The 24,812-nt window shown below is 51.6% G+C and overlaps 1 long non-coding RNA gene across 1 annotated transcript in view; it reads right to left on the reverse strand.

Annotated features, from left to right (window-relative positions):
- Positions 1–1,114: 1,114 nt before the first annotated feature.
- LOC109490218 overlaps positions 1,115–24,812 on the reverse strand; it is a 63,219-nt gene continuing 39,521 nt past the window's right edge. The window contains exons 2-5 of the long non-coding RNA XR_002143504.2: positions 7,710–7,845; positions 2,937–3,092; positions 1,451–1,659; positions 1,115–1,364 (exon numbers count right to left, since the gene is read on the reverse strand). This is a non-coding gene — a long non-coding RNA (uncharacterized LOC109490218). The remainder of the gene's footprint in view (positions 1,365–1,450; positions 1,660–2,936; positions 3,093–7,709; positions 7,846–24,812) is intronic.

The following is a 24,812-nucleotide window of genomic DNA, read 5'->3' on the forward strand; positions in this document are numbered from 1 at the left end:
TGATAACTCTGGGAGCCTCATACGAGTGGAACCATATAGTCTTTGTCCTGTGACTGGCTTATTTCACCCCGCTTAGTGTCCTCAAGGTCCGTCCATGTGGTAGCCAGTGTCAGAATTCCCGTCCTCTTTAAGGCTCAACAACAGTCCATCATAGGAAGAGACCACACTCTGTCTATCTACCCGTCAGTGGACACCTTGGTTGCTCCTACTTTTTGGCTGTTGTGAATAACGTTACTATGAACTTGGGTGTGCAAATACCTCTTTGAGACCCTGCTTTCAATTCTTTTGGGTGTACCCACAAGTGGAATTGCTGGATCAGATAACCAGACCTCAGTCTTTAAACCCCATAGGCATGAATCTCTTGTGACGGAATTCAGTACTAAGCGATGGGCCTGTGAGAGCAGATATTGCAGGGAAAATGGAACCTGCCCAACACCCCTTCAATCATAAGGCATATGCCTGAACATAGGTTCCCTTGAAGCAGAGCCTGAGATAAGGATTGGGTGCAGGGAATTTACCTGGGAGGTGGTCCTGGGAAGCACAGGTAGGGGAGTGGGGAAGTGAGGCAGGGAAGGGACGGGGGCAACAGATGTGCATTAATGAGGAGGCACTTCTGAGGGCACGGGGCTCAGTAGCACTGGGGGACTCGGGAGATCCTAGAACATGCCTCAGGATGTCCCACCCAAAGAGGGAGCACACTGGGGTATTCACCCCGATTCTGGTTCACCCCTGGCTGCGGGTGCTACGGCTGCTCTGGGGTGAGAGGGGGTTGTGCTTCCTGGACAGGGTGAGGGCCTGCGGGGGCACTGGCAGCCTTGGCTATGGTACAGGTGGTCCCCAAGCCCTGCTAGGAACCCCCTCAACTCCAGACGCTGGAGAAAGAGCATGCTTAGTTCCAAACTCCTCCCCGGGTCAGGGCCCTTCTGCCGTCTCGGGAGGGCAGGCCTGTGAGCCTACTGATGACTGTGAGGGACGGGCAGGGCTTACTGGGCGAGTCAGAGACCAAACCCTCAAATACCGGAAAGACTGCGGAGGGTGTAGAGACCAGGGCCAGCAAATGGGGCCCACGAGCCCTTCTGCTCCCGACTCCCTGAGCCATTACGCCTCCCCCGAACCTCCGAGAGCCTGCCTGGTCGGAGCCCCCCCCGCCCCAGCACTCCTCTAACACCTTGCTTCCTAGTCGGGGAGTGGGGGCCAGAGCTGGTGGTTCTCTGGAAGCAAGGCCTGCTCTACGAGGCCAGGGGCAGCACCAGGGCGTTGGGAGGCACTTACCCCGATGGGCGTTCTCGCCTCTCAGTGTGTCTGGAAACCAAAGCGCTAAGAGCTGCCTCACTGGGCTGTGTTCGAGGGACGGACTTCTGCAACTGTGGTGAGACGGTATTTAACATTTCAGAGACAGGAATGGCCATCCGAAAAAGCTAAAATGATATGTTTTGGCCCCGTCTCTAACCTTTGGAACGATGCCCGGCTTCCGACAGTCTGATGCTGTTTTGGGGGAGGAAATCTTGTGTTGAAGAAAAGCACATTGCTTTTGTCCAACGTGCTCTCTCGTTTGGCGTCTCTCATTTCAGACGCCGCAGACACGGTGTCTCCTGATGCTCTTCGCGGCCTCCAAGTGGGGCGCGCCCTGGACACCCAGGTGGTCAGGGCCTGTGTGCTCTTTCCAGGGAGACAGAAAGAAGGAAACGTGTTCTGAGAAGGAATTACTCTTGCCTCTAAAATACTTGTGGTTCTTTGCAAGAAAACACGTTCCCACAGAGATTTGAAAAAATCCTTCCAGTGAAGTCCCTTTTATCAGAAAGGGATATTATCCCCTGAGTGGCCGACTTGTAGGAAACAGATGTGCTCTGTGATTCCCGGGATGGACGCTGGCTGTGATCTCTCGCCTCTCAGAGAACAAGTCAACACACAGCACTTTTCACGTTCTGTTTAGAATCCAGTGCCCAACATGGGCTAATTTGGGAATGAAAAAAAAACCCCAAACCAACCTAGCACCCTATTATCTAAAAAGCAGTTGGCTGACTGCATCGCAAAATCAATGCTAGTGGGTTATTTGTAAGAATAACTACCTGCTTGCTTTTCTTTCCTCTTTGACTCTTTTAAATAAGATTAGTGTTGCATATGACACGAATGTATACATTTTTGAGCTGAATTACTAGGTGACTCAAATCAGAGGAGGGAAGTTGGATCTGGGCTCGCCGGGCCCCTGGAGACCTTGAGTCCCGATTTGAACCTGGCCTCTGTTTCTCCATTTGTAACAACTGGTCCGAACGAAGTCACCCTTCTAATGCTACTCTTGAACGAGAAGACAATTAATGTCGAAGGGGGAGAGATGGACACCATGATTCTCTAGAACAGCACTGTCCAGTAGGACTTTGCATGACAAAGGAGGCGTCCTATAACATGGGCAGCTACCAGCCACAAGTGGCTCCAGGCACTTGAAATCCAGCCAGAGCAAGTGAGGAAGTGAGCTTTAAAAATGATACAATTTAAGTCATTGAAATGGAAGTTGGCTCCATGAGGCTAGCGGCCTCAGTACTGGCCGGCTTGGAGAGAGTCTGCAAACTGGCGGACACGGCAGGCCGGTTCCCCCCATGGGCCTTGCTTTTCTCATCAGAAAAAGAGAACTTTGGATAGATAGGGCTTCTTAAAATTTTCCACCAAAGTGCAACGTTACAGTTGGAATCCGGAAAACAAGCCACACAACGTATTTCAAAGAAAGAGACTGGGTGCAGGGGAGGGGGTGTTTCAGAGCCTTCAGAAAGCCCTGGGGTGTGAAATCAGGAGCGGCTGTACCCTGCGTGTGGGCGCAATTCAAAGACTGGAAGTGTTGGGGCTGTTGCCCAGAGGTCAGAGGTCTACAGAAAGCAGGCCTCGTCGGGCTGCCCGAGCTGGGTGGCTGGCAGGGGAATGCAGAGGCGGTCACGAAAACTTACATTTGCCACAGCCCACGCGCCGCCTGGGCTGCCAGAGAAGCCGGAGTGGCTTCTGCCTTCCAGAGGTCACGCGAGAGCTCCCATCGGTGGCATGTATGTTGCATCGAGCACTCCGGAGGCCAGGGTCTGGGAGAAACGTAGCTCTGTCCTCTCGCCCTGTGGTACAAGAGGTGGAGATGATGTTGACTGCCCCCAAGCAACATCCTGCAAATGAACTCTTCCAACATCGCCGGTAGGTGACCGTGTGCCCAGAGATCGAGGGGGTGCGGCGTGCTGGGACCCTTCCTCAAGGACAAGACTGACATCGTGGTTTTGCCTGCTCACTATCTGTATTCCTGTCTCCTGGCAACAGTGCTGGGATTTTCCAGGGATGCCAACCCTCCCCCACAATCCATCCCTTCACTTTGGGTCGGGTTCTTTACTCTTGTATCCAGAAGTGGCCTGGGGATTCAGGCTGGACAACCAGGTGATTATCTCTCATGCTCCCTGCCAGAGTGCTGGGGCCAGGAATGGATCTGAACCCATTTAAATCAAAGAGACCCAGTGGTCATGGACCATTGGGAAGGGAATTTCTCTATTTGGATGGGGAGCTCAGGGAGACAGGATGAAGGCAGGAGCTTAGGCAGCCATCCTGCATCCATGAGGGCAGTTTCTGCCTGAAAGTAGAGCCAATAGACAGGAAAGCAGAGGTAAAAGATGGGGCTATGGTGTGAATGTTATGTCACCCCAAATTCACATGTTGAAATCCCCGTTCCCAAAGGTGATGGTTTTAGGAGGTGGGGCCTATAGGGGGTGATTGGGTGGTGCAGATGGAGCCCTCAGGAATGGGATTAGTGCCTTTAGGAAAGAGACCCCACAGGGCTCCCAGCCCCTTCTACCCTTTGAGGACACAGCAAGAAAGTGTCCAGCTGCAACCTGAATAGGCTCCTGCCAGAGCTGCTTAATCATTTTGCATAAAAATCATTAGAGGGGTGCCTGGGTGGCTCAGTCGTTAAGCGTCTGCCTTCAGCTCAGGGCGTGATCCTGGCGTTATGGGATCGAGCCCCACATCAGGCTCCTCCGCTGAGAGCCTGCTTCTTCCTCTCCCACTCCCCCTGCTTGTGTTCCCTCTCTCGCTGGCTGTCTCTATCTCTGTTGAATAAATAAATAAAAATCTTTAAAAAAATCATTAGAAAGCAAAGTTGCACATAGGTTATCAACTCTGATAATATTTGGTGCACTTCTTAAATTGGATTCAAAGCATTTACAGAGAGCATCTGGAATGTTCTTTTTGCTCTCTGCAAAGTGAAGAGAATGCAAATATTTACTATGCCTTATTGTTAGCAGAGAGAGAAACTGAGTCCAGGAGAATAATAGTAAAATAAACGTTTAATAATAATAAAATAAACTCTCCAAAGGTTTACACAGAGTTAGCAGCCGAGTTTCAAAAATTTTTTTTGGTAGTTTACTTTATTTAAAATACTTCCTTCCACCCCAACAGCAAAATTAATATGTATTTGTAAAAAGTTCAAGCATTACAGATGTATAGCAGATTTTACTTTTTAAAATGTTCATTCAAGTCACTTTTAAACCGTAATTTTATGCTAATCATTTTCATCTACTTGTATTTTATATAAACTGTTCTTAAATAAACAAGTGACATAGTTATTACATTTCCAAAAAATAACATTAAATCTCTAACGTGGGGAGTGTCAGTCCCTGCTTTCAGGATGACCGTGTTAAGAGACTTTGGAGCCTATTTGCGTGCTCGCCTGGGACACATTATTCTTATTTCTTTTTAATAAAAAATGGGAATGGACCTTACTTTCTGTTTTATTACCTCTTTTTCACATAATGATCGACTTTGGGCATTCTCCATGCTTATACACATGGATCTTTCATTCTTTAATGGCTGTACGGTTTTCTTTGGGGTTGTAGTTTATTTAACCAATCCCCGATTGGTGAACATTTGGGCTGTTTCCAGTGATTTGCTATGACAAATGGCACCACGGTGAAAATCCTTGTGCCGTTATTTTGGCCCATTCATGGGAGTGGGATAAATTTCTTGAAGAAGAATTTTAAGTCAGAAGATAGGTGCTTCCTTAAGAAATATTCACTGGATATGACCGCACGCTCCGCGCAAGGTTCGTGTCGGTCCTTATCCCCACCCCCACCACGTTGCACTTCTATGGGTCCCAAGTTCACAGCTGTTTTGTTTTTTTAAACAACCATTGGCTGTGTCCAACGACCTCTCGCTGCTGTTGTCAGTACGAGGCAAGCGCAGTCACGGCCCTTACTATGAGACGCTACTCAGAGCTCGCCGTAGTGCGTGCTGTGCGCGCCGCCTCCTCCAGCAGCCCCGGGTCCCACCGATAATCCCCATCTCACAACCAGAGCGCGTGAGGCGGACGTGCTCAGCCTCGCAGTGCCCGCATGCTGGCAGGATAGCCAGAGGGCTCCTGCCTCTCCCGTTGGTACAGTTGGAACTTGGTGGCCCCCCCTCCTGTTTAACGCTTGGGACACAAGCGGTCTCGTTCTAACACCGTGGGTCAACGATGAGACCCAGAGAAGCACCTTCTTCCCCGCACGGTGAGAAGTCCCGCACGTGAAGGCTCTGCAGACTACTGTTGGAGCTGCCATGCTGCTTTCTAGAAAACCAGGATAAAGGACCATCTTGATCTTCCATGGCTTGGGTTCTGGGAGGTCTCCCACACCCTGCCTTGACACCATTGCTCATGCTGTGCTGTGTCTGTCTCTCTGCCCAAGCCCTGGGCCTCCCTTCGCCTGTGTGTCCACACTCTGCCTGGCCTCCGTGCTATGGTCCCGGCTTCCCACAGGCGCGGTGACACCCTAACCCCAGGGGTGCGGGCAGCAGTTACTGTGGGCGTTTTCCCAGCTGAGCTCTCTTGCACTATTTCCTCGCCCCCAGGAGGCGTTGCTTCTTCAGCTTGGGTCCCAGGGCCAAATCCTGGACGGGTCCCTGGAGATGCCCCCCTGAGCCCTGCAGGAATCTGCTTTAGGTTCCTTGCCCCCTTTCCATCTTCTGCTATAAAGGCCACAGGTCAAGTAGGTCCTTTTGCAGTCTCCTGCAGTCACGGGAGGCTGGGTGAGCCCATCTTGGCTCCTGACGTGAAAGCCAAAGTCTTCTGGGGATTTATGGGATGCTTTTCCGTTCTTCACAAAGTTTCCCCCTTCACCCTTCTTTTTATCTTGAATGTGGATATGATGTCTGGAGCTGCAGCAGTCATTCTGTGCCATGAGGCATGACAGAGAAAACCACGGAGACATGGGATCTGTGCACTAACAGCATTGGACTACTGATCATGCTGTCTCCTCTAGACTTCTGGTCATGTGAGAAAATAAACCTGATTTTTTAAAGCCACTGTGGTGAGTTTTCTGTTGTTTGCAGCCAAAATACACTCTTAATGTGTACAACTCGTTAATAAATGATGATATATTCATATATTGGAACATGGCTGGGCCACTAAAGGCGTGATATTACTGTATATCTCTACTAACACAAAGAAGTTATTATGATATATTAAGTAAGGGGGAAAAGTTCCCAAAGAGCATTTTTATAATTACATACATGAAAGACCACACAAACGTATACGTCCACACTTACGTTCATGAATTTCTGTATTTAAGGGAGAAAATGTGGTGGGATTTAAAGGTGTCGTGTTCTTCTCTGGTGTTCTAGCCTCCGAAGATGACAAGATGTGGGGGTGACCTGAGACCCGAGATGTGGGCATGGAGTCCCCACTGGGCGAGAAAGCTCCCCTCCCCCAGAAAGGCGCCATCCTCTTTACAAGACGAGCAGCTTCAGCGCCAGTGACACCGTGGGTTCTTCAGTGGAAAGGGCCAGCCTGGGTTTCCTCCTGTCTCCAGCAAATACAGAAGCGTCAAAATGATACGGTTTAGCTCCAGGTGTTTGGGAACTGGACTCAGCAGCCAGCAGGCCACTGGGGTGTCAGGCTCTGGTCTTGGAGCTGACGGTGCTAAGCCGCAGCTGGGCTGTAGACTCAGGCTAGTAATGGGTGTCACCCACCCGAGGGAAACCAGGCATGGCGGCTTTTTGTGCTGGGTGCCACTAGATGGGCAACGGGACACTAGGGATGCCCATGGACCTGCACGGGAGCTGGTACCGAAGGGGAAGGTGCCAGACGCAGACGCAGGGCCTCCTATGACGTAGTGAGCGACTAACCCCCAGGTTAGTGAACAGTGAGATGCTGGTGGACTGGTTAACAAGACTAGGACGGGTTAGCCGACAAATGCCACTCTCTGCACGAGGCGTGGGTTCTGTGAGCACAGGGACTGTCCCCGAGCTCCCAGAGGGGCATGGAGGCAGGACAGCTCCCCCGGACCAGCCTGGGTCTCCTCCCCTCCGCCCCGCTGCACGCACAGGGCCATCAGCCTCACCTGTGCCTGGCGACCCCGCGGCTCATTGCCCTGATAAGAGTTGCATCTGTTCTCAGACCTGCACTCCCTCTAACAGTGCCATCCGGGAGCAGGGACTGTCACCATGGAGTGTTCCAGGGCCACACCGTCCTATGTGGTCACCCCATGTGGCTATTGGAGCACTCGAAATGTGGCTGGTGTGACTGAGGAACGGAGTTTTCATTGTCGTCCAGTTTTAATGATTTTGATTTTAATGGCTGCTGGTGACTGGTGGGTTCTGTCTTGGGCAGTGGGCGCCGAGGCCAGAAGCCCCTGCCTTGCCCGTCTGTGTTCCCGTATGCCCAGCAGAGCGCCTGACAGACAGCGAACCCGCACTGAGTGATGATCTTCTCTTACCTGCTTCTTTCCTGCTAATGTGCTCAGATCCCGTGTTTGCGAGAGTTCAGTGGGAGCCTCTCTCCTCAGCACGCGCACAATAGCTCCCTGAAGGATGGTGACTGGCCAGGCCCACTCGTGTCTATTCTCCATACACCTACAAATAAACAGTAACTCTTCAAAATAATCAAATATCCAGTTACTGCTCAAAATTTTCCAATTCCCATATTTTTATCTACCTACATCTTCCCCAACCATATCTACATCATCTATCACGTATGTTGATAGCATCCATTATCTTTGTCCATGCACGATCCACCCATCCATCCACCCATCCATCCACCCATCCATCCACCCATCCATCCATCCATCCATCCATCCATCCATCCATCCATCCATCCAGTATATCGATATTATGTATCTATCTGCCCATTCATATCTATCATCTATCTCTCTATCATCTATCTATTATCTATTACCCATCTCTCTCTCTATTATCTATCTATCTATCATCTAGCTAGCTAGCTAGCTAGCTATTATCTATCTATCATCTATCTATCTATTATCTAGCTAGCTAGCTATCATGTATCATCCCAGCCAGCCATCTATCTATTCAAGTCAGGAAGCAAGCAAGGGCCACGCACATCACACATGACATCAGCACCCCACTCTTCATTACTAGGCTGTTGGCCTCACCCCCTGAGCAGTGACATGAATGGAATTGGGGACCCTGCCATTTCCCACGCTGGCTCACTGGGGGAGGGGTAACTCCCTTGGCCCGGTGTCCTGCCCACCCCTATCTCTCCATCAGCTGCTGAGGATGTGCTCGCGGAGCTCGGAGCTGGCAGCCCAACCATCTGATACGACGCCCTCAGGGAGATTTCAGCACATCGTCATCCTGGCCGTCCTGGCGCCAACCGCTCGGCCCAGCCCGCTGCCAAACGGAGCTGTCGGGCCCCACGGCCGCATCTCGCATGCTCGGACACGGCCAGGCCACGTCTAGACAATTCTGAGCACCCAGGAAAATACCCCAGGTCTGGTCAGACTGGATCGAGCTTGACTTCCCGGAGGCTGGGAACCCATTTCAGCGCCGACAGCCCTGGGTGCCGTTTTGGGGCCTCGGTGCTTGAGAAGGGAGCCCTCCCCATGGAGACAGGGAGACTGGGAGGAGGCACTGTCACAGCTGCGAAGCAGACTTCCATGGGAGCGGTTAGCCGCTCTTCTCAGAATCATCGTTCTTGTAGTTTCTCCATCTTCCAACCCCGCTCCTGCCCCTTCCCGCCATCACACCTGCTTCATTAAAGCCAGAGCAATTCTAATGACACTACTGATCGTGCGTACAGAAGGCCCCTTTTTATCCTCACAGTGACCTTCCTGTCTTACCATTCCTGTCCTCATGGAGGAAGAAGGGAGCCCAGAGCGGTTAAGTTACTTGCTCAAGGTCACACAGCAGGGCTGGGGTTTGAGTCTAAGTCTTTTTGACAAAGGAGCAGAAGGCTGAGGACAAACGGAAGCTGACAACCAGCAACCTTCCCCCCTCCCCACTCCTGGGTGGGATGTGTGTGACATTCCTCCAGGAAACTTCCAGCTTTCTTCTCCTTCTTCTTCTTTTTAAGATTTAATTTATTTATTAGAGAGCAGGAGCAAGGGCAGAGGGAGAAGGAGAGGCAGGCTTCCCGCCGAGCTGGGAGCCTGATGTGGGACTTAATCCCAGGACCCTACGAGAGAGAGAGATCGTGACCTGAGCCAAAGGCAGACCTTAACTGACTGAGCCCCCCAGGCGCCCCATCTTCCAACTATCTTAATGCTAATGTCTTGCGAGAGGGAAAAACAACCTTAACTTGACAATGCCAAGGCCTCAGTTATCCTGTGAGTCTTTAACATATGAAAATCCTGTTAATGATTTTTCAATCAAACAGAGGCATTAGAGGACTTTAATAATTAAAGGAATATTTTCATATTAGAAAACATAATACTTACCTTTACGTTTTTTTAAATTTATGGTTCTTCACAATTTTGAAAACTTGAAAAATGTTCAGTACACTAGCATATAATTATACATTTTAAATAGTTGATGCTGTGGTTTAAAAAGGGGAATGTTATGTCTCCTTGGTTTGGGGATTGGAGATGCCTCTGGACCCCCAGGAACTCGTGTATAGTTCGTCTGGGGTGGGGTCTGAAAGCTTCCAGGTGACGACTGTGTTCAGCCAGGGTCTAAAACCTTGATGCTTGAAGTGGGGTTCCTGGGCCAACGGAGTGGCCTGGGAGCTTGCTAGAAACGCAGAGTCCCCGGCTCCACCCAGACCCTCTAAAAGGTCAGAATCCACATTTTCAATCGCCTGTTGGAAGACAATGCTTTTCCCTATCGACTTGCAAACTGGAATCACAGGGAAACCTTAAAAACAACCAGTGTGCATCCTAACCCCACCCCACCCTGGGCTCTGACTTAATCGGTGGGTTGAGGGTATGACAAGGAACTGGAATTTAAAACCTCGGGGTGGCTCTGCTGAGCGGCAAAGCTGCGAGCCCCTAGTTCGGGGTCACTTGCTAAATTAGGCTTCTGAGAACGGGTGGTCCTCAGAGTGTCTTTGTGAGGGAAAGGACCCTTTCTCTAGTGTAGTTGTGTTCATTGATTGAGCACATGACAAGAGTCATGACAAAAAGGGAATGCTTTCTTGGGCTATTATCTTTCACCCACTTTCACCGGATTTGGGGTGTCCCTAGCTCCCCCACTCTTCCCTCCTCCCTGTCAACCTGGGGGAAACAGGCACTTGGCCATGTAATTTGAATTTAGGGAAAATGAGTCTAATTAATAAGAAAACGGTACCTTTGGGGACACAGTTTTGGAACACTTCTGGCTAATGGATTGTAAAATCGATGGAATGACTCATAAGCAGTATATGTGTGTGTTTTAATGAAACAGAATAGAGTAAACAAGACTAGAATGGAATGGAGACTTCCAGACCACATCAGACGTGGGGAGAATATGGTTTTGGTTACACTGGGGTGAGGTGTAAAACATGTTTCTCATCGTGCGTGTGGTAGAGACAGGAACTGAAATCTACCCTGGAAGGACCTTTTGAGGACACGTTCTCTCTCTGCCCGCCTGACCACCCTATGCTGTGGGTCTCTGATTGTCTGATTTTAAGGGGAGGGCGCGGGGGACAAGCGGGCTTCTGTGCCTTTCAGAAAGCTGCAGAGCCAGGAAGTGGGAGTTGCACAAAACCCGTCCACCTGCTGGTCCAGCGTCTGTCCTCCTGGCTGCCCCTCTGGCCCCGAGAACCAGGTGGCTGAACTTCTGGAGCCTGAAGACCCCTTTGCATGTACAGAAACTCCCGGTCACCACAGTTGTGGAACTATGCGTTCAGGACCCAGTTGTGGGGAAAACAGGAAGCGACTCTTGGGCGAATTTGCAAGTACTCCTCCAGCGGAGTCCGCCCTGGGAGCAGTGGGCGGCCTTGTGGGAAACCCACCCAAACCCTTGACGTTGTGGCTCCTCATTCTCCTCTTGGCCTGTGACTTTGCCTCCACTCAACCAAAGCCACTCATCCCCGTAGTCTCTTCCTGGAATCGCCACCACCGATCGGCCCCATGTCTGCAATCACTGGTTCTACATCCACTGTGACCACAGGCTCTTCTTCTTCTACCTTCCCAAGCCCTGACGCAGGAATTCCTCATCCTATTAGGCCCCTGTGTCTGGATTTCTCATCTTTGTTCCCCACTGCCAGTCACCTCCCGCCCTTCCTTTTTCTTGTGCCCCGCTGAGATCCCACGGCCTAGCCCTTCAGCCTGTCACTTGCCGACTCCCACCGCAGGCAGCTTCTAGGACCCAGAAAAGGCAAGGAAGGGAAGAGGAAATGAATTTTTCTCTGGAGGCTCTGGAAGGAATGCAGCTCTGGGGACACCTTCACTGGAGGTCCACAAGAGCCAGTGCCAGACCTCTGACCTATAGAGCTCTGTGGCCGCAGACCTGTGCTGTCTGAGGTCACCAAGCCGGTGGTAGTCCGTTACGGGGGCAGTAGGAAGTGAATACGGCCCTTTGCCTTTCTGGTGTCGTGACAGGATCTCCAGCACGGGGCAGCGGGCGCGGCCGGCGGCCTGCCTGGCCCGAGTGTCTTCTCCGGCACGCCCTTCCTCCAGCGGCTGCACACGCCTGCACCTTCCCCAGAACGGCTGAAGCCACTGCACCCGGAGCGGCCTGGGGCTGGTGCGCCGCACCCCCACCCCCACCTCAGGGCGGCCTGGGGCCCATGGTCCAGGGCCCCGCCTCGAACAAGGACAAAGTGGGCACGGCAGGCTCTCCTTCAGAGCCCCCGTGGGGCCAGGCGGAGGCTGACTCCACCCCAGCCTGCTCCCTGCTCTGCTTCTCCCCTGCGCACCCCCACCCGCGCCCCTCCTCAGGGGTCTCCTGAGAGTGCCCACGCCACAGACGCTGACGCTGCATCTGGGGCCCCCCGATCCTGCTACGGCAGTGGGACCCTAGCTTTGCTGGGTACGGCCCCATGAGGCAGGTGGGCCCTGAGCTGCGGTGCCTCAGTGAGGTGGGGAGGTGCTGTATGCCCTGAGACTCTGCACCCAGCCCGGGAGTAACCCCGGGGCTAGCCTCGGAACCAGGGGTTACCCTTGGGAAGAGCCTGCACCCCTGGCCATGGTGGGATGGGGGAGGGGTGGTGGTGGCAGTCAGCTCATGTCCCCTCCCCAGCCAACCTGCTGGCACGACTTTTCACCTCCCAGGGTTTAGCTTCTCTGCCAGTCCAGGGCACCAGGACAGTGTGGCAGGACCCCATCACTGGATTAAGCCACAGCCCCTTGGCAGCCAACAATGGGCATGAAAGACCTGTCCGCCCCGATGTCATCCCACCCCGGTGTGGTAGAGACGGCACCTGGCGAGATACCTCCGGGCACATTTTCTTTATTAACAGGAAATAGTCTGCTGGAAAGGAAGGCAAATTCAACCATGGCAGCAGCTATGACGTGCTAAGCATCTACTGTGCTCCAAGTTCCCTCCCTGTTTTCCCTTTCCTTCCACCGTGTGACTGCGACCATTCACTCCCACCTACAGACCAGCATCCTGAGGCCCAGAGGGGCCAAGTAACCTGGCCTGGGTCACACAGCCATGGGCTGGGAAGGCGGGGATGTCAATTCCAGCCTCACCAACTCCCCCATCTGCACACTTTCCTCCAGACACACTGTCTCTCTGATTCCTATCCCTGCTTAAAAGCAAAGGTCTTCGTGGGTTTATGAAATGAGGAGATGTGTTGCGTGAACAAAACGTTCTGAGCTCCGTGGAGGCAGAGAATTACAAGGGTCCGTGGCTATGTGAATGCTCTGACCCAAGGGTTTAAACATGTCGTTTCAACAAGGAAGGCAGCCAGACCCCAAGCAACTAAGCCAACCACGTCATGAGTCTAAGAGGTATCGGAGGCAGAGTGATGTCCCTGTCTCAGCCCAGCCCAGGGCAGAATCGGAGGGCAAGATGGTTCAGCTGCTTTGGAAAGGAGATAGACAGCCCGTCATGACGTTCGACACACACGTATACAGTCCAGCCACTTCACTCTGGGGATTACCCCAGGGAAACCTGCTATCCCCACACAGACTTGCTTGTTGCTAACGGCCGACACCCGGGAGAGTCCAAGCGTCCACGCGTGGGTGAGCGGACAGAGAGGGGCACATCCATACAACGGAGAAGACGGCGCACGGCCAAAAGGGTGCTTCACACAACACTGTGCTGAGGAAGGAGGTCAGACCCCCAAGGGCATAGACTGGGTCTTGGGGAAAGAGAGTCTAGACAAGGCAGAACCAATCGGGAGTGAAAGCCTGGGGCCAGGGAGGGGAGGGTGGGTCTGATGGCAAAGGGAGCTCCTGGCGCTCCCTGATGTGCTGGAGATGTTCTGTCTCTGACCGGGTCAGCGGCCACCTGACCACACGTGCACGTCCAAATGTGTCAGGCTGTACACATAGGACTTTTATTGTACATAGAATGCGTCCTGGAAAAGTTGCTTTAAAGAAATAGGCCTTGTTCGCAGACAGATCTGGGCAGGGACAGAGAGCCCCCTTGGACTGTGCCAGGCCTGGGGCCGTCGCCTGAGCCTCTGGGGCTTGGTCTGCCCCTCTGGAAAACAGGATGCTAAGGGAGTGGTGGGGGTCGAACAGGGCTTGTGGGAAATGCCCTGCTGGGCTTGGGGCACTGGCCTCGGCCTCTGTGCAGCCTGGCCTCCTCAGCACGGGGCAGGAAAATCCCAGTTCCCGGACGCCTTCGGTCTGGGCGGGGGATCCCATGGCACTTGGCCTGTGTTCCCAGTCGCATCCCGAAGTGTTCTTTGGGGCCTCCTTTGATCTTGCCCCCCTTCTGGAGTCTCCTGTCAAGGAGCCAAGTCACTCTCTGCCCCTGGCTGTGCCCCCCGGGTGCGTCTTTTCACTTTGGGTTGGAATCCCAACTTTTCAGCCTCTTCTGCAGGCATGGACCGCCTCGTTCCCCCATGGGCTCTGACTGATATAAGGCTGTGCCAGCGGGGTTGGGGCTGAGCTGGCGCCGCAGGGGTCCTCCTGCCAGGTGATTTCAATTTGCTGTGACCTTGTGCAAAGCATCGTTTCATGTGAATAATAAGCACATCCGGTTACATTTTAGTTACTGACTCTGGTCCAAGGGAAACCCAGAGCATCTTGCGAAGGCCTGGTTCCCGCCACTTTCTCTGCTCACCCACAGTCCCTCTGGCCCGTACAGATGCTGTGAGGTGCACTGGAGCTGGAGCGGCGCTGACCGTGACCACGGGGCTTCTCGGGGCAGGCTGACAACACGGACAGTGTAGACGTTGTACACGCTGCCCACCCGACCCTCACAGCGGGCAGTGTGGGCCCCTGACACGGCTCTGTGGTCCAGATTTGAGTTCCTCATCCTGCAGGGGTCCTGGTCACCCATTGCTGCATAAGCAATGACCCCAACACGGTGGCTCATGACAACAGTGGTCTTTTCCTCTGCCTAAGAATCTGCAGGGTTCGGGGGGACCACTGGTCTCTGCTCCGTGTTGCCAGAGGCCTCATCTAGATGGCTGGACTGGGTGAATGACATTTCTCTGTCTTCACGTAGCCTGTTGACCAGGTCACTCCAGCATGGTGGCTGCAAGGAACCCGATTTCCTACGAGGTGGCTCAGGGCTGCAGGTGTTCTGAGAGCCCACGGCAGAAGCTGTAGGCCTTTTGTGGCCTAGCCTCAGTGGTCACCTGCATCACCTAGGACTAGCCCTGATTTGGGGCCCACAAGGCATGGGACACTAGGGGCCCACGTGTGCCAGGTCCTGGGCTGGGTGTGGGCTGGCCGGGCTGGCTGTGAACGAACCAAAGGGGGACCAAAACTAAACAGAAGAACATACACTGTACCAAGTGGCAAAAATCAGCAGGAATGCACACAAAGCAGGACCGGTGATGGGGGGCAGTGATGTGACACAGGGGAATGGGGACAGCCTCTCAGAGGGTGGGCATTTGAGCGAGGTCTGAGAGACATGTGGAAGGAGGCTCTCTGGGGAAGAACGCCCAGGCAGAGGAAATGGAGCAGCCAGTGCCAAGGTCCCGAGGCAGGCGTCTTCGTGCGCAAACAGCGAGGCGGTCAGTGTTCGTGGGATCTGCCAAGACTTCTTAACGCAAAGTGAAAGGTAAAGGCCCTGGTGGGTTTTGAGCAGACGAACACATGTGACGGGTTTGAGGAGAATCACTGCAATCCCATGCTTGTGGAGTAGAAGAGAAAAGCTTGTCAAAACAGCCATGCTACCCTAAGCCAGCTACACATTCAGTGCCATCCCTATCAAAATCACACCAGCATTTTCCACAGAGCTGGAACAAACAATTCTCAGATTTGTATGGAACCAGAAAAGACCCTGGTTAGCCAGAGGACTGTTGAAAAAGAAAACCAAAGCTGGTAACAGCACCATGCCGGACTTCAGGCTCTGTTACAGAGCTGTCTTCATCAAGACAGGATGGTACTGGCACAAAACCAGACACACAGATCAATGGAACAGAACAGAGAACCCAGATATGGACCCTCAACTCTATGGTCAACTGATCTTCACCAAAGTAGGAAAGAACATCTAATAGAAAAAAGACAGTCTCTTCAACAAATGGTGTTGGGAAAACTGGACAGCCACATGCAGAAGGATGACACTGGACCATTCTCTTACAGCACATACAAAAATAGACTCAAAATGGATGAAAGACCTAAATGTGAGACAGGACGCCATCAAAATCCTAGAAGAGAACACAGGCAGCACCCACTTCGACCTCAGCTGCAGCAACTTCCTGCAAGACATGTCTCCGAAGACCAGGGAAACAAAGGCAAAAATGAACTATCAGGACTTCATCAAGATAAAAATGCTTTTGCACAGCAAGGGAAAGAGGAGACAAAACCAAAGACATCCGACAGAATGGGAGAAGATATCTGCAAAGGTCTTATCAGAAAATGGGCTAGCATCCAAAATCTATAAAGAACTTACCTAACTCAACACCCAGCAAACAATAATCCAGTTAAAAAATGGGCAGAAGACATGAACAAACACTTCTCCAAGGAAGACATCCAAACGGCCAACGGACACATGAAAAAGTGCTCCATGTCCCTCGGCATCAGGAAAATACAAATCCAAACCACAAGGAGACACCACCTCACACCAGCCAGAATGGCTACAATGAACAAGTCAGGAAATGACATGTTGGCGAGGATGTGGAGAAAGGGGAACACTCTTGCACTGCTGGTGGGAATGCAAGCTGGTGCAGCCACTGGAAAACAGTATGGAGATTCCTCAAAAAGTTGAAAATAGAACTACCCTACAACCCGGCAATTACACTACTGGGTATTTACCCCAAAGATACAAATGTAGTGATCCGAAGGGGCACTTGCACCCCAATGTTTATAGTAGCAATGCCCACAACAGCCAAACTATGGAAAGAGCCCAGCTGTCCATCGACAGAGGAACGGATAGAGAAGATGTGGTGTATACATACAATGGAATATCACTCAGTCATCAAAAATATGAAATCTTGCCATTTGGAATGACATAGATGGAACTAGAGGGTGTTATGCTAAGTGAAATAAGTCAATCAGAGAAACAATTACCATATGATCTCACTAATATGTGGAATTTAAGAAACAAAACAGAGGATCATAGGGGAAGGGAGAGTAAAATAAGATGAAATCAGAGAGGGAGAAAAACCATAAGAGACTCTTAACTATAGGAAATAAACAGGGTTGCTGGAGGGGAGGGAGGTGGGGGGACGGGGTAACGAGGTGATAGGCATTAAGGAGAGCACTTGACATAATGAGCACTGGATGTTATATGCAACTGATGAATCACTGAACTCTGCCTTTGAAACTAATAATACACTATGTTAACTAACTTGAAATTAAATAAAAAATATAAAAATAAATGAAATGTCAAAAAAGAAAAGAAAACAAAAGAATCACCACACCTAATGTGCGTGGAGGACAGCGTAGGGGCTAAGAGACCAGAAAGTCTCCATCTTCCAGGTGAGCCCATGGGCTCAGCGACTTAGAGACAGAAGTTTCCTGTTGTTCCTTCCACCTGCAGCCCCCAGGCCTCACCCCTGCTGGCCAGACTTACTGGGCCAGATGGCCAGCAGGGGCGGGTGACTGTGACCCCGGGGCTGGGAGACGCCGCAGGGGTGGACGCCGGCTGCCGAGCCTGTGGCCGCACTGCCATTCCAGACAAATCCGCCCACCAAAGCCAGTACGGGCAAAGCCAGCGAGCAACCTGCCTTTCACGCTGAGCAGCCGGCCTCTCCCACCCAGGGCCGGGTGCCATCAGCCTGCAGAGGGGTCGGTGATGCCGAGTCTGCCCACCGGCCTGGGTGTCCCGCCCTTCAATCTTTCAAGAGCTCGTGAGCTTTGTTCTCACAGATTTGAAAAATGCCTCTCCAGTAAAGACGCAGGACCAACACGACAGTGATAACTTCCAGCAGGCCGAGCGCCCTTCCCTTGGAGCACAGGCTTACCCATTTTATTTTGGTTAGGTGGTCGCCGACGTGGAGGGAAATGGCTGCTTTGCGTTCTAGAAGGAGGGGCTGGCGGGGGTGGCCTGGGGGTCAGAGCCCTGCGTGACCTCCACCTCCCACCGAACGTACCAAGTGGGATACACAGTCCTCACTAGGGTTGAGATGCGCTGGGACAGAGCCACGCACACCGCAGGGCACCATGAACAGGGAAGTGGGGACACAGGAGCGGGACGCCTCAGGGACACCGCCTAGTCCTGTGTCTCTTCTCCCAGCCAGGCTCCCCAGCAACTTGTGAGACACCACTGGCGAGGTTACAGAAAGCAGGGGGCTCCTGGGGGAGGAATAAGTCTACCAGACCCTGCAGGGCACCTTGGAAGGATGCTGAATTTGGGGATGAGGCTGAGCAGCCGGGGTACCTCTCTCCTCCCCAAACATTCACTAGCTGGAGGGTGTGTTTCAAGGAAGTCTGGCTTTAGAATGATGTGGTTTTCATCCCTAGATGAAAATGTTGGCACTTAACCCAAACAACTTTGGATCGCCTTTTTTTTTTCTTTTCTCTTTTTGGGGAAAGGAAAGTTATCGATTGGGGAAACACAGATGTGTTTAACCTTTAAGTCAGTTTGCAGTGCGTGTGGTGTCGACTGCCTGTGTCCAGGCCAGAATCAGCCCACAGGGTGCTCATCGAGGCTGTAAGTGGGAGGCAGCCGATGACAGAGAGTGTCAACGTTCAAACGCGGGGTTCAGTGGTGTGGGACGTTTGCTGGGTGACTCCACGTGGTCCTTTAACATCAGGGCGTGAAGAGAAGTGACTCTAAGCTCTATGGTGAAAACCCAGAAACCAGCTCCATCATCAACCCGAAACCACCATCAGATTCCTAGTTGTATGTTATTAACAAGGCATTTCCCGACATGTGGCGGCCAAGACTAAGTCACGGGACGTGAGCAGCATCGGCCTGGACCTCGGGGGCTGCTCTGGGCCCTAGTCACCACACCGTGAGGAAGCCAAACGGCCCCATGGAAAAGCCACGTGCAGGTGTCCTGCTCCCAGCCCCGTCTGAGGTCCCCGGCCGCATCGGCCTCCAGCCAGGCGAGCCAGACCACCTTCAGGTGATTCCAGCTTCCACCTCGAGGGCTCCCGGGTGATGCCACGGGGAGCAGCGTGGGCAGTCCCTGCTGACCTCTGCACCGTGTGCAGATGTGTGAGCAAAGCAAATGCTGTCACTGTGTGAAGCCACTACATTTTGGAGCGGTTATTACACAGCACCAGGTAACCAGACGCGGCAGGTGCAAACTGCCTGAGCTTCTCGGCCCGGGCAGCTGACCTTACTTTATTTTATCTCAATTATAAGTCATTTCATAGGATGATTAGTTTGGTTTTATTATGTATTTAAACACGTTAAGTAAAGTTTTTTAAATTAGGGGTGAAATTCACGAAACGTAAAACGAATCATTTAAAAGTACGGTTCAGTTGCATTTAGCACATTAACAGTGTTGTGAAAACACCACCTCTCCCCCAAGTTCTGAAGTATCTTTATCACCCAAAGGCATTTGTTAGCAATTGCTTCCCATGGGCGCCTCCTGGCAGCCACCAGCCGGCGCTGTCTGTGGATTCGCCTGCTCTGGACATTTGATAGAAGAGGAATCACACGTGGCTTTTTGTGGCTGGTTTCTTTTGGGGGCACGCTGTTTGCAGGGCTCACCCATGTGGAAGCCCGTGTCAGCGCCTCGTTCCTGCTTGCGCTGGAGAAACGTTCCAGCGTGCGTGCAGACACCGTTTGGTCTGTCAGTTCCTGGATACTCGAGTTGTTGCCACCGTTTGGCTGTTGTGAATAGTGCTGCTATGAGTATCCACGTCCCAGGGTTTGAGTCCCTGTTTTCAGGCCTTTGGGGATACACATGGGAGTGACATGGTGGGGAAGATAAGAATTTCTCTTAACCACCCGTAGTGTGGCTTCTAGTCTGATGCAATAAGGAGAGGTAGGGAATCTCTCACGGGGTCGCCCGAAGCGTCAAGGGCACCAGGTAAAGCGTGGTATTTAAAACCTCTTACTGGGGCACCTGGGTGGCTCAGTCAGTTAAGCATCCAACTCTTGGTTTCAGCTCATGTCACGATCCCGGGGTCCGGAGATCGAGCCCCACGTCAGGAGTCTGCTTGTCCCTCTCCCTCCCTGTGCTTACTCTCAGCTCTCTTGCTTTCTCCCTCTCTCTCAAATAAATAAATAAGTAACATCTTTTTAAAAAAATAAAACCTATTATTATGGTTCTTAAGAGATCAACTCCTTACCCTAGAGAAAGATGTGGGGAGTGGCCGTTTGCTGCTCTTGGTGACCCAGGTTTATAGGAGACGGTTCAATAATACTTAGAAAACAGGCAACCTGACCCCACATTGCTGGGAGATCGATGCCCTTTACTTATTTATTTAATTGCTGACCTTCATTTTTTACTTAAATATAGTGATCTTTAAGAGAATAAACCAAAAAACAAAAAAACCCGACACAAACCTTTGCACAGCGGATGTGTTACGTAAATGTGAACGTGCATAGCTACCTCATAACCATGGAGAATAAACTTTTAGGCACAAGATTTTAAAAGTCACTAAAGAATAAGACAGATACAATAGAAGCAATGGAAACACATTTCATGATGCTTCAACCGGTCTTGTCTTCCAGCCTACGGGTCAAGGCCTGAGTGTCCGAAATGCTACCCTCCTTGCCAAATGGAAACATCCAATTTGGCTGTAAATACACATCCACACAACAGACTATTACCCTTCAAGATCATGTAATCAATGCATCTCACACACACACACACACACACACACACACACACACACACACACAGAGACGCACCCCATACATACACCCTACTTAACCATCCTCTCAATTAAGAAAGTGAGGATTTGGGAGTTTTCAAGTTTTCCCACCACCGAAGCACGTACATATTAATACCACACAGCAAACAATGATCCTGATTCAGAAATAAAACAATTAAGGACTGGCAGCGTCACAACCTTCTACTGCGGGCAGAGATAATCACATATGGACAGCTTCCTGGGGTTCCACCTAATATAACTTAGGGGTGGGCTCAGCTGCCCAGACACTTGACCCTGCTTGACCAAATGAGGCCAAGCCACGAGTCCTGATTTTCTCGCGTGACGAGAATTCCAAGATGGACTCATACGTCACAGTGGCTGAAGGAACTTGCTAAGACCTAGGTCTCCTTCCAGTGCGTTGCTTTCCTGACCGTGGAATGCAGGAAGGCTGCCTCTCAGGCACGGGGCAGGTGGTAAGAGGAAGGGTAGGAGGTGTGTGCCAAGATTTGATTAAACATGCATGCACACACATGCAAACACATGCACACACCCACACATGTGCATGCATACACGCTCCCATGCATACGTGCATACATCTGTGTGCACGTGCACACACACAGACACACAAGCCTACCCTGAAACCAACTGTAGACCGTCATATGATGTTCACATCTCATGGGCCAGGTCAGGGTCATTTGGCCACCCTCAACTGCTAGGGATGCTGTGTATTTTTAATTTCAATAGATGATTTGTTTTGGAATGATTTTAGAGTCATAGAAAAGTTGCTGAGACTGGACAAAGTGTGACCAAATACCCGCACCCCGTTTCTCCAAGTGCCTCTATCTTCCATAACGACGGCACACTTTGCAAGGTAGGAAATGCACGTTGCCGCGTCACTGATGACTCATCCCCGGACTGCAGATCTCCTCCGGGATCCCACCCCGCGTTTAGGCTCCGTGTCTCCTTAGCCTCTGCTGAGCTGGGGCCATTTCTCAGACTTCCCTTGTTCTTCATGACCTTGACAGTTTCGAAGAGGACTGTTTGGGTGTTTTGCAGATTGTCCCTCAACTTGGGTTCAACTTGGGTTTGTCTGTCAGCCTGGGTTTTTCTCACAATCAGAGTGATTTTGTGTTTGGGGAAGCTTCTCTTCAACACGGCATCGGGTGGGGCATTGTCTCTACCTGACCTGTCACGGGTGGTGTTCACCTCCGTCCCCAGCGGCGTCTGCTGGGCTTCTCCACTGCGAGCTTCCCGAAGTTCTCTCTCCGTGCGCTAGTCTTCGGAAGCAAGGCACCGGGTTCAGCTCACGCTCAAGGGTGGGGTTAGTCGCTACCTCCTGGAGGGAAGAGCATCTCTATACAGCCTGTGGCATTCTTCTTGCAGGAAGGAAGGATGGGTATAATATCACCCTGGATAAAATTGGGGTCCTACTGATAAGGAAGTCGGGGAGCATGGATGTCATCCCCTCGGCTGTAAATGGAGATGAACACCACTTGCCTTACCTATGCTGATAAGAGAATTTTTACATTTACTCTTGGGGCTTCCGGAAGCTTGGAAAAATGGTGGGGGTTCTTATCAGAGGTTGGCAACCTGTGACCAGTGAGTTTATTTATCTGAGACTCATGTCGCGGAGACTGGAAGAGACACTGGGGATGCGGCGTGACTGAGATCGTGGCAGACACAGCTGGTCGCCATCAGCCTCCACGTTCCCTTTTCCTTTGGTAACAGAATCCCAGTGTTTCAGCAGGCACGCGGCTGCCAGGGGAAGGAGTACATGCCCCAGCCCCCAGGGCATGAGCGCGTGACGAGCTGCTGGCCCGTGGGGTATGGATGGAAGTAATGTCTCCAAGGTCTGAACTAAGCCATGGTCTCTTGGATGGAGGAGGAGGAAGAAGAAATTTGGTGCTGTGTAATAGTCCATTATGCATATATGCCACATCTTGCTCTTCCAACTCAAATTTTAAAAATTAAAAAAAAAAAAAGACAGTGGGAACTGGTGCTTACTTTTCACTCAACCAGAAGCTTGTGGTAGGGTCATCCCTGGGGTCAAAGCTGTGGCATCAGTATTGTGTAAAGCATTTCCTCTTGATGCCGGTAAATTCTGTACCCACGAGTGACTCAGATTACTGTGAATCCTAACCAAAAAGACCGTGGCCCTGGGGTCACCTCCTACTGCCTGTGCCAGCTTGAGGAAGCCACACCACTGCTGTGAGCCTCTGTGGGCGTATCTGGGCGTGTTGGTGCCTCTCACACAGAGAACTAGGAAAATCCAATGCGTTTTGTATGGAAGGTACTCAGTATGGTGTCTGACAGGTTGTGAGTGTCTCCATAAATGTTTGCCTCTATTTTTGTTAGCATCATCATGATTATTACTGAAATGTAGGGTTTTCAAAAAAAGATTTTATTTATTTATTTGAGAGAGAGAGAGAGCATTGGGGGGTGGGGAACAAGCAGACTCCCTGCTGAGCAGGTAGCCTGACATAAGACTCGATCCCAGGACGCTGGGATCATGACCTAAGCTGAAGGCAGACGCTTAACCGACTGAGCCACCCAGGTGCCCCATTAGGGTTTTTTTTTTTTTTAAATTTATAATCAGGTCAGAGTTCATTGTCTTCCCCTACTTTTTTGGGGGGTCTTTTTGTTAGACACAGCTCTAAACTGCAGTCCTAATGAGGCTTGTTTTAAATGTATGAAACAATTTCCAAATTTGGAACACATGAACCAATTCAGGGCATGGGAATTAGTCTGCATTCTGGATCAATTAGGGAAATAGTTTGCAGTCACTACGACATTTTGAAACACGTCAAATGAGAAGGAGAAACCAACTGTTGTATGTCACCGTCAGAACAAGTAAGGCATTTCTATTTGCAGAACGGCTCTCAGAGTCGCCGACGGAAGTGCAAGAAACAGCAGGCCCATGTCAAAAGTAAGGCTCTGACTCACAGACCCCCGGCAACCCTGGGGGATTGGGTGACTCCATGGGGATTAAAGGCCCACCCGTCCTGGTGACCAGGGGAGCTGAGTGCAAGTAGGGTCACCCTTCCCATTTTTCTGTCAAGCAAAAAGGCAGAGTCTCTCTAGAGAAGATGGAGTATTTGCTCTCGGCCCAAAGACCCCAAAGGACCAGAACTCTTTACCCGAGAGTACAAAAGAGGGGAAAAAAAAGTTTAACTGCATAGCTTTGCTGGGTCTGGAGGTTTTCGCCAACCCCACGCGATGAGCTAAAGCCCCTGGCATTTGAGTCAATGGAAAATGAATAATGCACTTAGTTAAATATTTCCTTCCACCATGAAATCCTTGCTCACCCTAATTTCTTCTCCTACTTGACATTTTCACTTCTTTTTCTGGCGGGCTATCTATAATGAGAGCTGGCACTCCGAGGACAAGCGTCGTACTGCACGCAGGCTTCCTCCGCTGTTCCATTAGACGACTTTGAAGCTGACCCCCTTCACCCCACATTACTTCCTCCCCTGGAACCGCTCACTCGCTGCTCAGCAATCCCCTTAGAGTTGTAACTTCCATTTCTAAAAAGCCGATAAAATTGTAGAGATGTTTGAACCCCATCCAGGGCAGCCGACTTCCAAGCGATGCAAGGAGGGGAGAGCGGCAGGGGAGGAACGGGGTTGAGTTGTGGGCGAAGTGGGGCCCGTGCGTGGCGGCTTCGTCCCGTGACTGATTGCTCACCAGGGCTGCTGGGTAGCTGGTGGTCCATTTTTGGCACATGCGCGGCCTTTGCAGCACAATCCAGGGGCCGTGGGATTACTGTATAGATTTCTAGGTGGCTTAAAGTGCCCTTATTCATCTTTCTGGTAAGTGGCTGACGTTGTGGAAGAAGGCGGTGGCTGAGCAGGACGTGGACTGATCACAGAGAAATAGGATAAGGTGTCTTATCCCACGGAGGGGGTCTGTGGACTCTTCTGTTCCCCTTTCTTTGGGAGAAAGGGAAGTTGCCATCTTTGCTGCAGGGTAGGGAGGGGCAGAGGGGCCTGGAAGTTGGCAGGGCAGCATCCCCAGAAAGGCAGAGGGAGGGGAGGGTGTCTGGGAAGACAGCTGCCTCCCCTGGGGGAAAAGGGATTTCTCCTTTTTCCTGCAGAGGGTGATGGCAAGTGGTACCAGGGTGGCCGTCCTCAGGTCTGGGCCTGCTCTTCTTGGAACGCACCTCTCAGGCTCCGTGCATGTTTACGCGTTTGCCCGATGGAGATCTGGACAGTGGGGCAGGCGAGGATGGGAGAGGTTCTCCTCACCTTCCTCCGTCTGTGCCGGCTCCGTGCTTCCGGCTCACCCCATCCTCTGAACTCCTCCTCCCGCTGCCATCCC

This window comes from Ailuropoda melanoleuca, chromosome 12 (assembly GCF_002007445.2).
Source record: "Ailuropoda melanoleuca isolate Jingjing chromosome 12, ASM200744v2, whole genome shotgun sequence".
NCBI lineage: Eukaryota > Metazoa > Chordata > Mammalia > Carnivora > Ursidae > Ailuropoda > Ailuropoda melanoleuca.